This window comes from Macrobrachium nipponense, chromosome 44, assembly GCF_015104395.2.
Source record: "Macrobrachium nipponense isolate FS-2020 chromosome 44, ASM1510439v2, whole genome shotgun sequence".
In the NCBI taxonomy this organism is placed as follows: domain Eukaryota; kingdom Metazoa; phylum Arthropoda; class Malacostraca; order Decapoda; family Palaemonidae; genus Macrobrachium; species Macrobrachium nipponense.
In genome coordinates this window covers 50,063,123-50,072,621 of record NC_087221.1, presented here as the reverse complement: position 1 = coordinate 50,072,621, position 9,499 = coordinate 50,063,123, and positions in this window count along the sequence as shown.

Genomic DNA, 9,499 nt, shown 5'->3' with positions numbered 1-9,499 from the left:
GTTGGACTTTTTAGTCAGAGGCGAGGCCTACCCCATACCTGGCCAAATAACTTTTGGAAACTGCTGCCATTTGGCAAGGTGGACTGTATTTAGTCAAAGGCGAGGCCTACCACCAAGTAACTTTGGGAAACTGCTGCCTTGCAGGTGGACTTTTTGTCAAAGGCGAGGCCCACCGCCAATAAGGTCCTGAACTTGCTGGCCATTGCAAGGGTGGAACTTTTTTAGTTCGAAGGTCGAGCCCACCGGACCAATAACTTTGGGGAAAACGCTGCCTTGGCCGGTTGGACTAAGTCAAAGGGGAAAATGCGAAAGGCTACCGCCAATAAATGGGAAACTGCCTTGCTTTTGAGGTGGACTGTTTTAGTCAAAGGCGATACGACCACCACCCACAATAACTTTGGAAACTGCTAAAGCCTTGCAGTGGACTGTTTAGTCAAAGGCGAGCCACCGCCATAACTGGGAAACTGCTGCCTTGCAGGTGGACTTTTTAGTCAGAGGCGAGGCCTACCGCCAATAACTTTGGAAACTGCTGCCTTGCAGGTGGACTGTTTAGTCAAAGGGCGGCAGGCCTACCACCAATAACTGGGAAACTGCTGCCTTGCAGGTGGACTTTTTTAGTCAAAGGCGAAGCCCGACCCCCGCCAATAATGGGGAAACTGCTCCCTTGCAGGTGGACTGTTTTAGTCAAAGGCGAGGCCCACCGCCAATAACTGACTGCTGCCTTGCAGTGGACTTTTTAGTCAGAGGCAGGCCTACCGCCAATAACTTTGGAAACTGCTGCCTTGCAGGTGGACTGTTTAGTCAAAGGCGAGGCCTACCACCAATAACTTTTGGAAACTGCTGCCTTGCAGGTGGGACTTTTTAGTCAAAGCGAGGCCACCGCCAATAATGGGGAAACTGCTCCCTTGCAGGTGGACTGTTTTTAGCCAAAGGCGAGGCCCCCCGCCAATAACTGGGGGAAACGGGCTGCCTTGCAGGTGGACCTTTTTAGTCAAAGCGAAGCCCACCGCCAATAACTGGGGAAACTGCTGCCTTGCAGGTGGACTTTTTGAGTCAAAGGCGATGGCCCAGGCCGACAATAACTTTGGAAGCTGCTATCTTGCAGGTGGACTTTTTAGTCAAAGGCGAGCCCACCGCCAATAACTTTGAACTGCTGCCCTTGCAGGTGGACTTTTTAGTCAAAGGCGAGGCCCCACCGCCAATTAACTTTGGAACTGCTGCTGAAAGGTGGCTTTTTAGTCAAAGGCAGGCCCACCCGCAATGAACTGGGCAAACTGCTGCCTTTTTGCAGGTGGGACTTTTTAGTCAAAGGCGAGGCCCACCCGCCAATAACTTTGGAACTTCTGCCTTGCGGGTGGATATTTTAGTCAAACGAGGCCCACCGCCAATAACTGGGCCAACTGCTGCCTTGCAGGTGGACTGTTTTTAGTCAAAGGCGACCCCCCCGCCCATAACTTGTGAAGCTGAATACCTTGCGGTGGAAACTTTTTAAAGTCAAAGGCTAGGCCCACCCGCCAATAACTTTGGAAACTGTTGCCTTTGCAGGTGGACTTTTTGGTCAAGGCGAGCCCCCAGCCATAACTTTGGAAACTTGTTGCCTTGCCAGGTGGAACTTTTTTTAGTCAAAAGGCGAGGCCCACCGCCAATAACTTTGGAAACCTGTTGCCTTGCAGGTGGACTTTTTAGTCAAAGGCGAGGTTCCCACCGCCATAACTGTGGAAACTTGCTGCCTTGCAGGTGGCTTTTTAGTCCAAGGCGAGGCCCACCGCCAATAACTGTGGAAACTGCTGCCTTGCAGGTGGACTTTTTTTTTTTTAGTCAAAGGCGAGGGCCCAGGTGCCCGCCAATAACTTTTTGGACTTCTGCCTTGCGGGTGGGATATTTTAAAGTCAAAGGCGAGGCCCCCACCGCAATAACTTTGGAAACTGCTGCCTTGCAGGTGGACTTTTTAGTCGGGGCGGGAGGCCCAACCGAACCATACTTTTGTGGAGCCTCTTTCCTGCCGGCGGACTTTTTTAGTCCCAAAGGCCGAGGCCCACCGCCATAAAAACTTTTGGAAACTGTTGCCTTGCAGGTGTGGCTTTTTAGTCAAAGGACGAGGCCCTCCGCCCAATAACTTTGAATACTGCTGCGCCTTTGTGAAGGTGGCTTTTTAATTCAATGCGAGGCCGCCCTCCCTTCCACATCACTCTTGTGCAAACTGACTGCCTGCAGAAGCGTGGAACGTTTTTTAGTCAAGGCCAGGCGAGGCCCAACCGCCAATACTTTGGAAACTTCTTGCCTTGCACGGGTGGATATTTTAGTCAAAGCGAGGCCACCGGCCCATAAATGTTGCAAACTGGCTGCCTTCAGGTGACTGTTTAGTCAAGGCGAGGCCCACCACGCCAATAACCTTGTGAAGCTGCTACCTTGGCCTGTGGACTTTTTAGTCCCAAGGCGAGGGCCCACCGCCAGTAACTTTGGAAACTGTTGCCTTTCAGGTGACTTTTTTAGTCAGTCGAGGCCCACAGCCAATAACTTTGGAAACGTTGCCTTGCAGGTGGACTTTTTAGTCAAAGGCGAGGCCCACCGCCAATAACTGTGGAAACTGTTGCCCTTTGCAGGTGGACTTTTAGTCAAAGGCGAGGCCCACCGCCAATAACTGTGGAAACTGCTGCCTTGCAGGTGGACTTTTAGTCAAAGGCGAGGCCCACCGCCAATAACTGTGGAAACTGCTGCCTTGCAGGTGGACTTTTTAGTCAAAGGCGAGGCCCCACCGCCAATAACTTTGGAAACTTCTGCCTTGCGGGTGATATTTTAGTCAAAGCGAGGCCCACCGCCAATAACTTTGAAACTGCTGCTTGCGAGGTGGGGACTTTTTTAGTCAAAGGCGAGGCCCACCGCCCATAACTTGTGAAGCTGCTACCTTGCAGGCGGACCTTTTTTTAGTCAGGCGAGGCACCCCCGCCAAATAACTTTGGAAACTGTTGCCTTGCAGGTGGACTTTTTAGTCAAAGGCAAGGCCCACCGCCAATACTTTTGGAAACTGTGCCTTGCAGGTGGACTCTTTTTTTAGTCAAAGGCGAGGCCCACCGCCAATACTGTGGAAAACTGCTGCCTTTGCAGGTGGACTTTTTAGTCAAAGGCGAGCCCACCGCAATAACTGTGGAACTGCTGCCTTTGCAGGTGGACTTTTTAGTCAAAGGGAAAAAAAAGAGGCCCCACCGCCAATAACTGTGGAAACTGTGCCTTGCAGGTGGACTTTTTAGTCAAAGGCGAGGCCCACCGCAATAACTTTGGAAAACTGTTGCCTTGCAGGTGGACTTTTTAGTCAAAGGCGAGGCCCACCGCCATAACTGTGGAAACTGCTGCCTTGCAGGTGGACTTTTTAGTCAAAGGCGAGGCCCACCGCCAATAACTGTGGAAACTGCTGCCTTGCAGGTGGACTTTTTAGTCAAAGGCGAGGCCCACCGCCAATAACTTTGGAAACTGCTGCCTTGCAGGTGGACTTTTTAGTCAAAGGCGAGGCCCACGCCAATAACTGTGGAAACTGCTGCTTGCGGTGGGGACTTTTTAGTCAAAGGCGGGGCCCACCGCCAATAACTGTGGAAACTGCTGCCTTGCAGGTGGACTTTTTAGTCAAAGGCGAGGCCCACCGCCCAATAACTTTGGAAACTTCTGCCCTTGCGGGTGGATATTTTTATAAAGCGAGGCCACCGCCAATAACTGGGCAAACTGCCTGCCTTGCAGGTGGACTTTTTTAGTCAAGGCGAGGCCCACCGCCCATAACTTGTGAAGCTGCTACCTTGCCAGGTGGGGACTTTTTAGTCAAAGGCGAGGCCCACCGCCAATAACTTTGGAAACTGCTGCCTTGCAGGTGGACTTTTTAGTCAAAGGCGAGGCCCACCGCCAATAACTTTGGAAACTGCTGCCTTGCAGGTGGACTTTTTAGTCAAAGGCGAGGCCCACCGCCAATAACTGTGGGAAAACTGCTTGCTGCAGGTGGACTTTTTAGTCAAGGCGAGGCCCACCGCCAATAACTGTGGAAACTGCTGCCTTGCAGGTGGACTTTTAGTCAAAGGCGAGGCCCACCGCCAATAACTTTGGAAACTGCTGCCTTGCGGGTGGATTTTTTAGTCAAAGGCGAGGCCCACCGCCAATAACTGGGGAAACTGCTGCCTTGCAGGTGGACTGTTTAGTCAAAGGCGAGGCCCACCGCCCATAACTTGTGAAGCTGCTACCTTGCAGGTGGACTTTTTAGTCAAAGGCGAGGCCCACCGCCAATAACTTTGGAAACTGTTGCCTTGCAGGTGGACTTTCTAGTCAAGGCGAGGCCCACCGCCCAATAACTTTGGAAAACTGTTGCCTTTGCAGGTGGGGACTTTTTAGTCAAAGGCGAGGCCCACCGCCAATAACTTTGGAAACTGCTGCCTTGCAGGTGGACTTTTTAGTCAAAGGCGAGGCCCACCGCCAATAACTTTGGAAAAAAAAACTGCTGCCTTGCAGGTGGGACTTTTTAGTGAAAGGCGAGGCCCACCGCCAATAACTTTGGAAAAACCTGGTTGCTTGCAGGTGGACTTTTTAGTCAAAGGCAAGGCCCACCGCCAATAACTGTGGAAAACTGCTGCCTTGCAGGTGACTTTTAGTCAAAGGCGAGGGCCCACCGCCAAATAAATTTGGAACTGTTTGCTTGCAGGTGGACTTTTTTAGTCAAAAGGCGAGGTCCACCGCAATAACTGTGGAACTGCTTGCCTTGCAGGTGGATCTTTTTAGTCAAAGGCGAGGCCCACCGCCCAATAACTGTGGAAACTTGCTGCTTGCAGGTGGGACTTTTTTAGTCAAAGGCGAGCCCACCGCCAATTAAAAAACTTTGGAAACTACTGCCTTGCAGGTGGACTTTTTAGTCAAAAGGGAGGCCCACCGTCAATAACTGGAAACTGCTGCCTTGCAGGTGGACTTTTTAGTCAAAAGGGAGGCCCACCGCCATAACTGGAAACTGCTGCCTTGCAGGTGGACTTTTTAGTCAAAGGCGAGGCCCACCGCCAATAACTTTGGAAACCTTCTGCCTTGCGGGTTGGGGGGATATTTTAGTCAAAGGCGAGGCCCACCGCCCAATAACTGGGGAAAACAAAATGCTGCCTTGCAAGGTGGACTGTTTAGTCAAAGGCGAGGCCCACGCCCATAACTTGTGAAGCTGCTACCTTGCAGGTGGACTTTTAGTCAAAGGCGAGCCCCCACCCCCCCGCCAATAACTTTGGAAACTGTTTGCCTTGCAGGTGGACTTTTTTAGTGAAAGGCGAGGCCCACCGCCAATTAACTTTGGAAACTGTTGCCTGCAGGTGGACTTTTTAGTCAAAGGCGAGGCCCACCGCCAATAACTTTGGAAACTGTTGCCTTGCAGGTGGACTTTTTAGTCAAAGGCGAGGCCCACCGCCAATAACTGTGGAAACTGCTGCCTTGCAGGTGGACTTTTTAGTCAAAGGCGAGGCCCACCGCCAATTAACTTTGGAAACTGTTTGCCTTGCAGGTGGACTTTTTAGTCAAAAGGGAGGCCCACCGTCAATAACTGGAAACTGCTGCCTTGCAGGTGAACGTTTTTAGTCAAAAGGCGAGGGGCCCACCCGCCAATACTGTGGAAACTGCTGCCTTGCAGGTGGACTTTTTAGTCAAAGGCGAGGCCCACCGCCAATAACTGTGGAAACTGCTGCCTTGCAGGTGGACTTTTTAGTCAAAGGCGAGGCCCACCGCCAATAACTGTGGAAACTTCTGCCTTGCGGGTGGATATTTTAGTCAAAGCGAGCGGGCCCCACCGCCATAACTGGGGAAACGGCTGCCTCCAGGTGGACTTTTTAGTCAAAGGCGATGGCCCACCGCCCATAACTTGTGAAGCTGCTTACCTTGCAGGTGGACTTTTTAGTCAAGGCGAGGCCCACCGTCAATAACTTAGGAAACTGTTGCCTTGCAGGTGGACTTTTTAGTCAAAGGCGAGGCCCACCGCCAATAACTTTGGAAACTGTTGCCTTGCAGGTGGACTTTTTAGTCAAAGGCGAGGCCCACCGCCAATAACTGTGGAAACTTGCTGCCTTGCAGTTGGATTCTTTTTAGTCAAAGGCGAGGCCCACCGCCAATAACTGTGGAAACTGCTGCCTTGCAGGTGGACTTTTTAGTCAAAGGCGAGGCCCACCGCCAATAACTTTGGAAACTGTTGCCTTGCAGGTGGACTTTTTAGTCAAAGGCGAGGCCCACCGCCAATAACTGTGGAAACTGCTGCCTCGCAGGTGGACTTCATGTAGGTGGACTTCTTATTCAAAGGCGAGGCCCACCGCCAATAACTGTGGAAACTGCTGCCTCGCAGGTGGACTTTTTTAGTCAAAGGCGAGGCCCACCGCCAATAACTTTGGAAACTTCTGCCTTGCGGGTGGATATTTTAGTCAAAGCGAGGCCCACCGCCAATAACTGGGCAAACTGCTGCCTTGCAGGTGGACTTTTTAGTCAAAGGCGAGGCCCACCGCCAATAACTTGTGAAGCTGCTACCTTGCAGGTGGACTTTTTAGTCAAAGGCGAGGCCCACCGCCAATAACTTTGGAAACTGTTGCCTTGCAGGTGGACTTTAGTCAAGGCGAGGCCCACCGCCAATAAACTTTGGAAACTGTTACCTTGCAGGTGGACTTTTTTAGTCAAAAAGGCGAGGCCCACCGCCAATAACTGTGGAAACTGCTGCCTTGCAGGTGGACTTTTTAGTCAAAGGCGAGGCCCACCGCCAATAACTGTGGAAACTGCTGCCTTGCAGGTGGACTTTTTAGTCAAAGGCGAGGCCCACCGCCAATAACTTTGGAAACTTCTACCTTGCGGGAGGATATTTTAGTCAAAGGCGAGGCCCACCGCCAATAACTTGGAAAACTTCTGCCTTGCAGGTGGACTGTTTAGTCAAAGCGAGGCCCCACAAGCCAAACTTGTGAAAGCCTGCTACCTTGCAGGGAACTTTTTAGTCAAAGGCGAGGCCCACCGCCAAATAACTTTGAAACTGTTGCCTGCAGGGGACTTTTAGTCAAAGGCGAGGCCCCACCGCCAATAACTTTGAAAAACTGTTGCCTTGCAGGTGGACTTTTTAGTCAAAGGCGAGGCCCCGCCAATAAATGTCGGGGAAACTGCTGCCTTGCGGAGGACTTTTAGCAAAGGGCAAAGGCCCCCCACGCCAATAACTTTGGAAACTTGTGCCTTGCAGGTGGGGACTTTTTAGTAAAAGACGAGGCCCCCACCGCCAATAACTGTGGAAACTGCTGCCTTGCAGGTGGGACTTTTAGTCAAATCCAAAGGGCGAGGCAAACCGCAAGGAACCATGGAAACTGGCTTGCCTTGCAGGTGGACTTTTTAGTCAAAGGCGAGGTCCCAAACCGACCCACAATAAATTGGGAAAACTGTTGCCTTTGCAGGTGGACTTTTAGTAAAAGACGAGGCCCACCGCCAATAACTGTGGAAACTGCTGCCTTGCAGGTGGACTTTTAGTCAAAGGGCGAGCCCCACCGACAAATAACCCTGTGGAAATGCTGCCTTGCAGGTGGACCTTTTTAGTTCAAGGCGAGGCCCACCGCCAATAACTTTGGAAACTTTTTGAGCCTTGCAAAGGTGGAACTTTTAGTAAAAGGACCCGAGGGCCACGCCAATAAACTGTTTTGGGAAACTGCTTGCCTTCGACAGGTGGACTTTTTAAGTCCCAAAGGCGAGGCCCCCCACCGCCAATAAACTTTGGAAACTGTTTTGCCTTGGCAGGGACTTCTAAGTTAAAAGGACGAGGGTCCAAACGGCAATAACTGTGGAAACTGCTGGCCCCCGCAGGTGGACTTTTTAGTTAAAGACCGATGCACCGGCCAATAACTTTGGAAAACTGCTGCCTTGCCAGAGTGGACTTTTTAGCCAAAGGCAAGGCCCACCGCCAATAACTTTGGAAACTGTTGCCTGCAGGTGGACTTTTTTAGTAAAGACGAGCCCCCTCCAATAACGTGGAAACTGCTGCCTTGCAGGTGGCGTTTTAGTCAAAGGCGAGGCCCACCGCAATAACCATGAACTGCTGCCTTGCATGGTGGACTTTTTAGTCAAGAGGCGAGGCCCCACCGCCAATAACCTTTGGAAAACTGTTTGCCTTGCAGGTGGACTTTTGTTTTTAGTAAAAAGACGAGGCCCACCCGGCCAATAACCCTGTGGAAACTGCCTGAAATCTTGCAAAGGTGGGCCTTTTTAGTCAAGGCGAGGCCCACCGGCGGCAATAACTTGGAAACTGCTGCCCTTGCATGTGGACTTTTTAGTCAAAGGCCGAGGCCCAACGCCAATTTTAACTTGGAAACTGTTGCCTTGCCTGTGGAACTTTTTAGTAAAAAGGACGAGGCCCCCCCCACCTGCCGAATAAACTGTTTGGAAACTGCTGCCTTGCAGGTTGACTTTTTAGGTCAAAGGCGGAGGCCTTTTTCACCGCCATAAAACTTGGAACTGTTTTGCCTTGCAGGTGGACTTTTTAGGTACCCAAGACCGAGGCCACCGCCAATAAAACTGTGGAAACTGCTGCTTGCAGGTGGACTTTTAGTTAAAAGACGAGGCCCACCGCCATAACTTTGGAACTGCTGCCTTTTGCAGGTGGACTTTTTAGTCAAAGGCGGAGGCCCACCTGCCAATAACTTTGGAAACTGTTGCCTTGCCAGTGGAAAACTTTTTTAGTAAAAGACGAGCCACCGCCAATACTGTTGAAACTGCTGCCTTGCAGGTGGAACTTTTCAGTCAAAGGCGAGCCTACACGGCCCCAATAACCTTGGAAACCTGTTAAAGCCTTGCAAGCTTGGAAACTTTTTAGTAAAAGACGATTGCCCACGACAATAACTGGTGGGAAACTGCTGCCTTTGGCAGGTGACTTTTTAAAAGTCAAAGGCGAGGCCCCTACCGGCCCATAACCATGGAAAATGCCTAAAACTGCTGCATTGCAGATGGAAACTTTTTAGTCAAAGGCGAGGGCCCACCGCCAATAACTTGGAACTGTTTGCCTTGCAGGTGGACTTTTTAGTAAAAGACGAGGCCCACCGGGCCAATACCCTGTGGAACTGCTGCCTTGGCCCAATGTGGAAACTTTTTGTAACAGACGAGGCCCACCGGCAATACTGTGGGAAACTGCTACCTTGCAGGTGGATATTTTAGTCAAAGCGAGGCCCACCACCAATAACTGGGGAAACTGCTGCCTTGCAGGTGGACTGTTTAGTCAAAGGCGAGGCCCACCATTAATAACTTTGGAAACTGCTGTCTTGCAGGTGGACTTTTTAGTCAAAGGCGAGGCCCACCATTAATAACTTTGGAAACTGCTGCCTTGCAGGTGGAATGTTTAGTCTGTACAAAAATAAATGTAATTTATTTTTCTGTATAAAATTTTCTGTAATATTTTCTCGCGCAGTTTTGTGTGTTGACTTGAGTGTAGTAATTTTCGCATTTATATGTTCCGTGTGTATGACTGTTTTAGATAAAATGTCTTTACAGGCTTTGT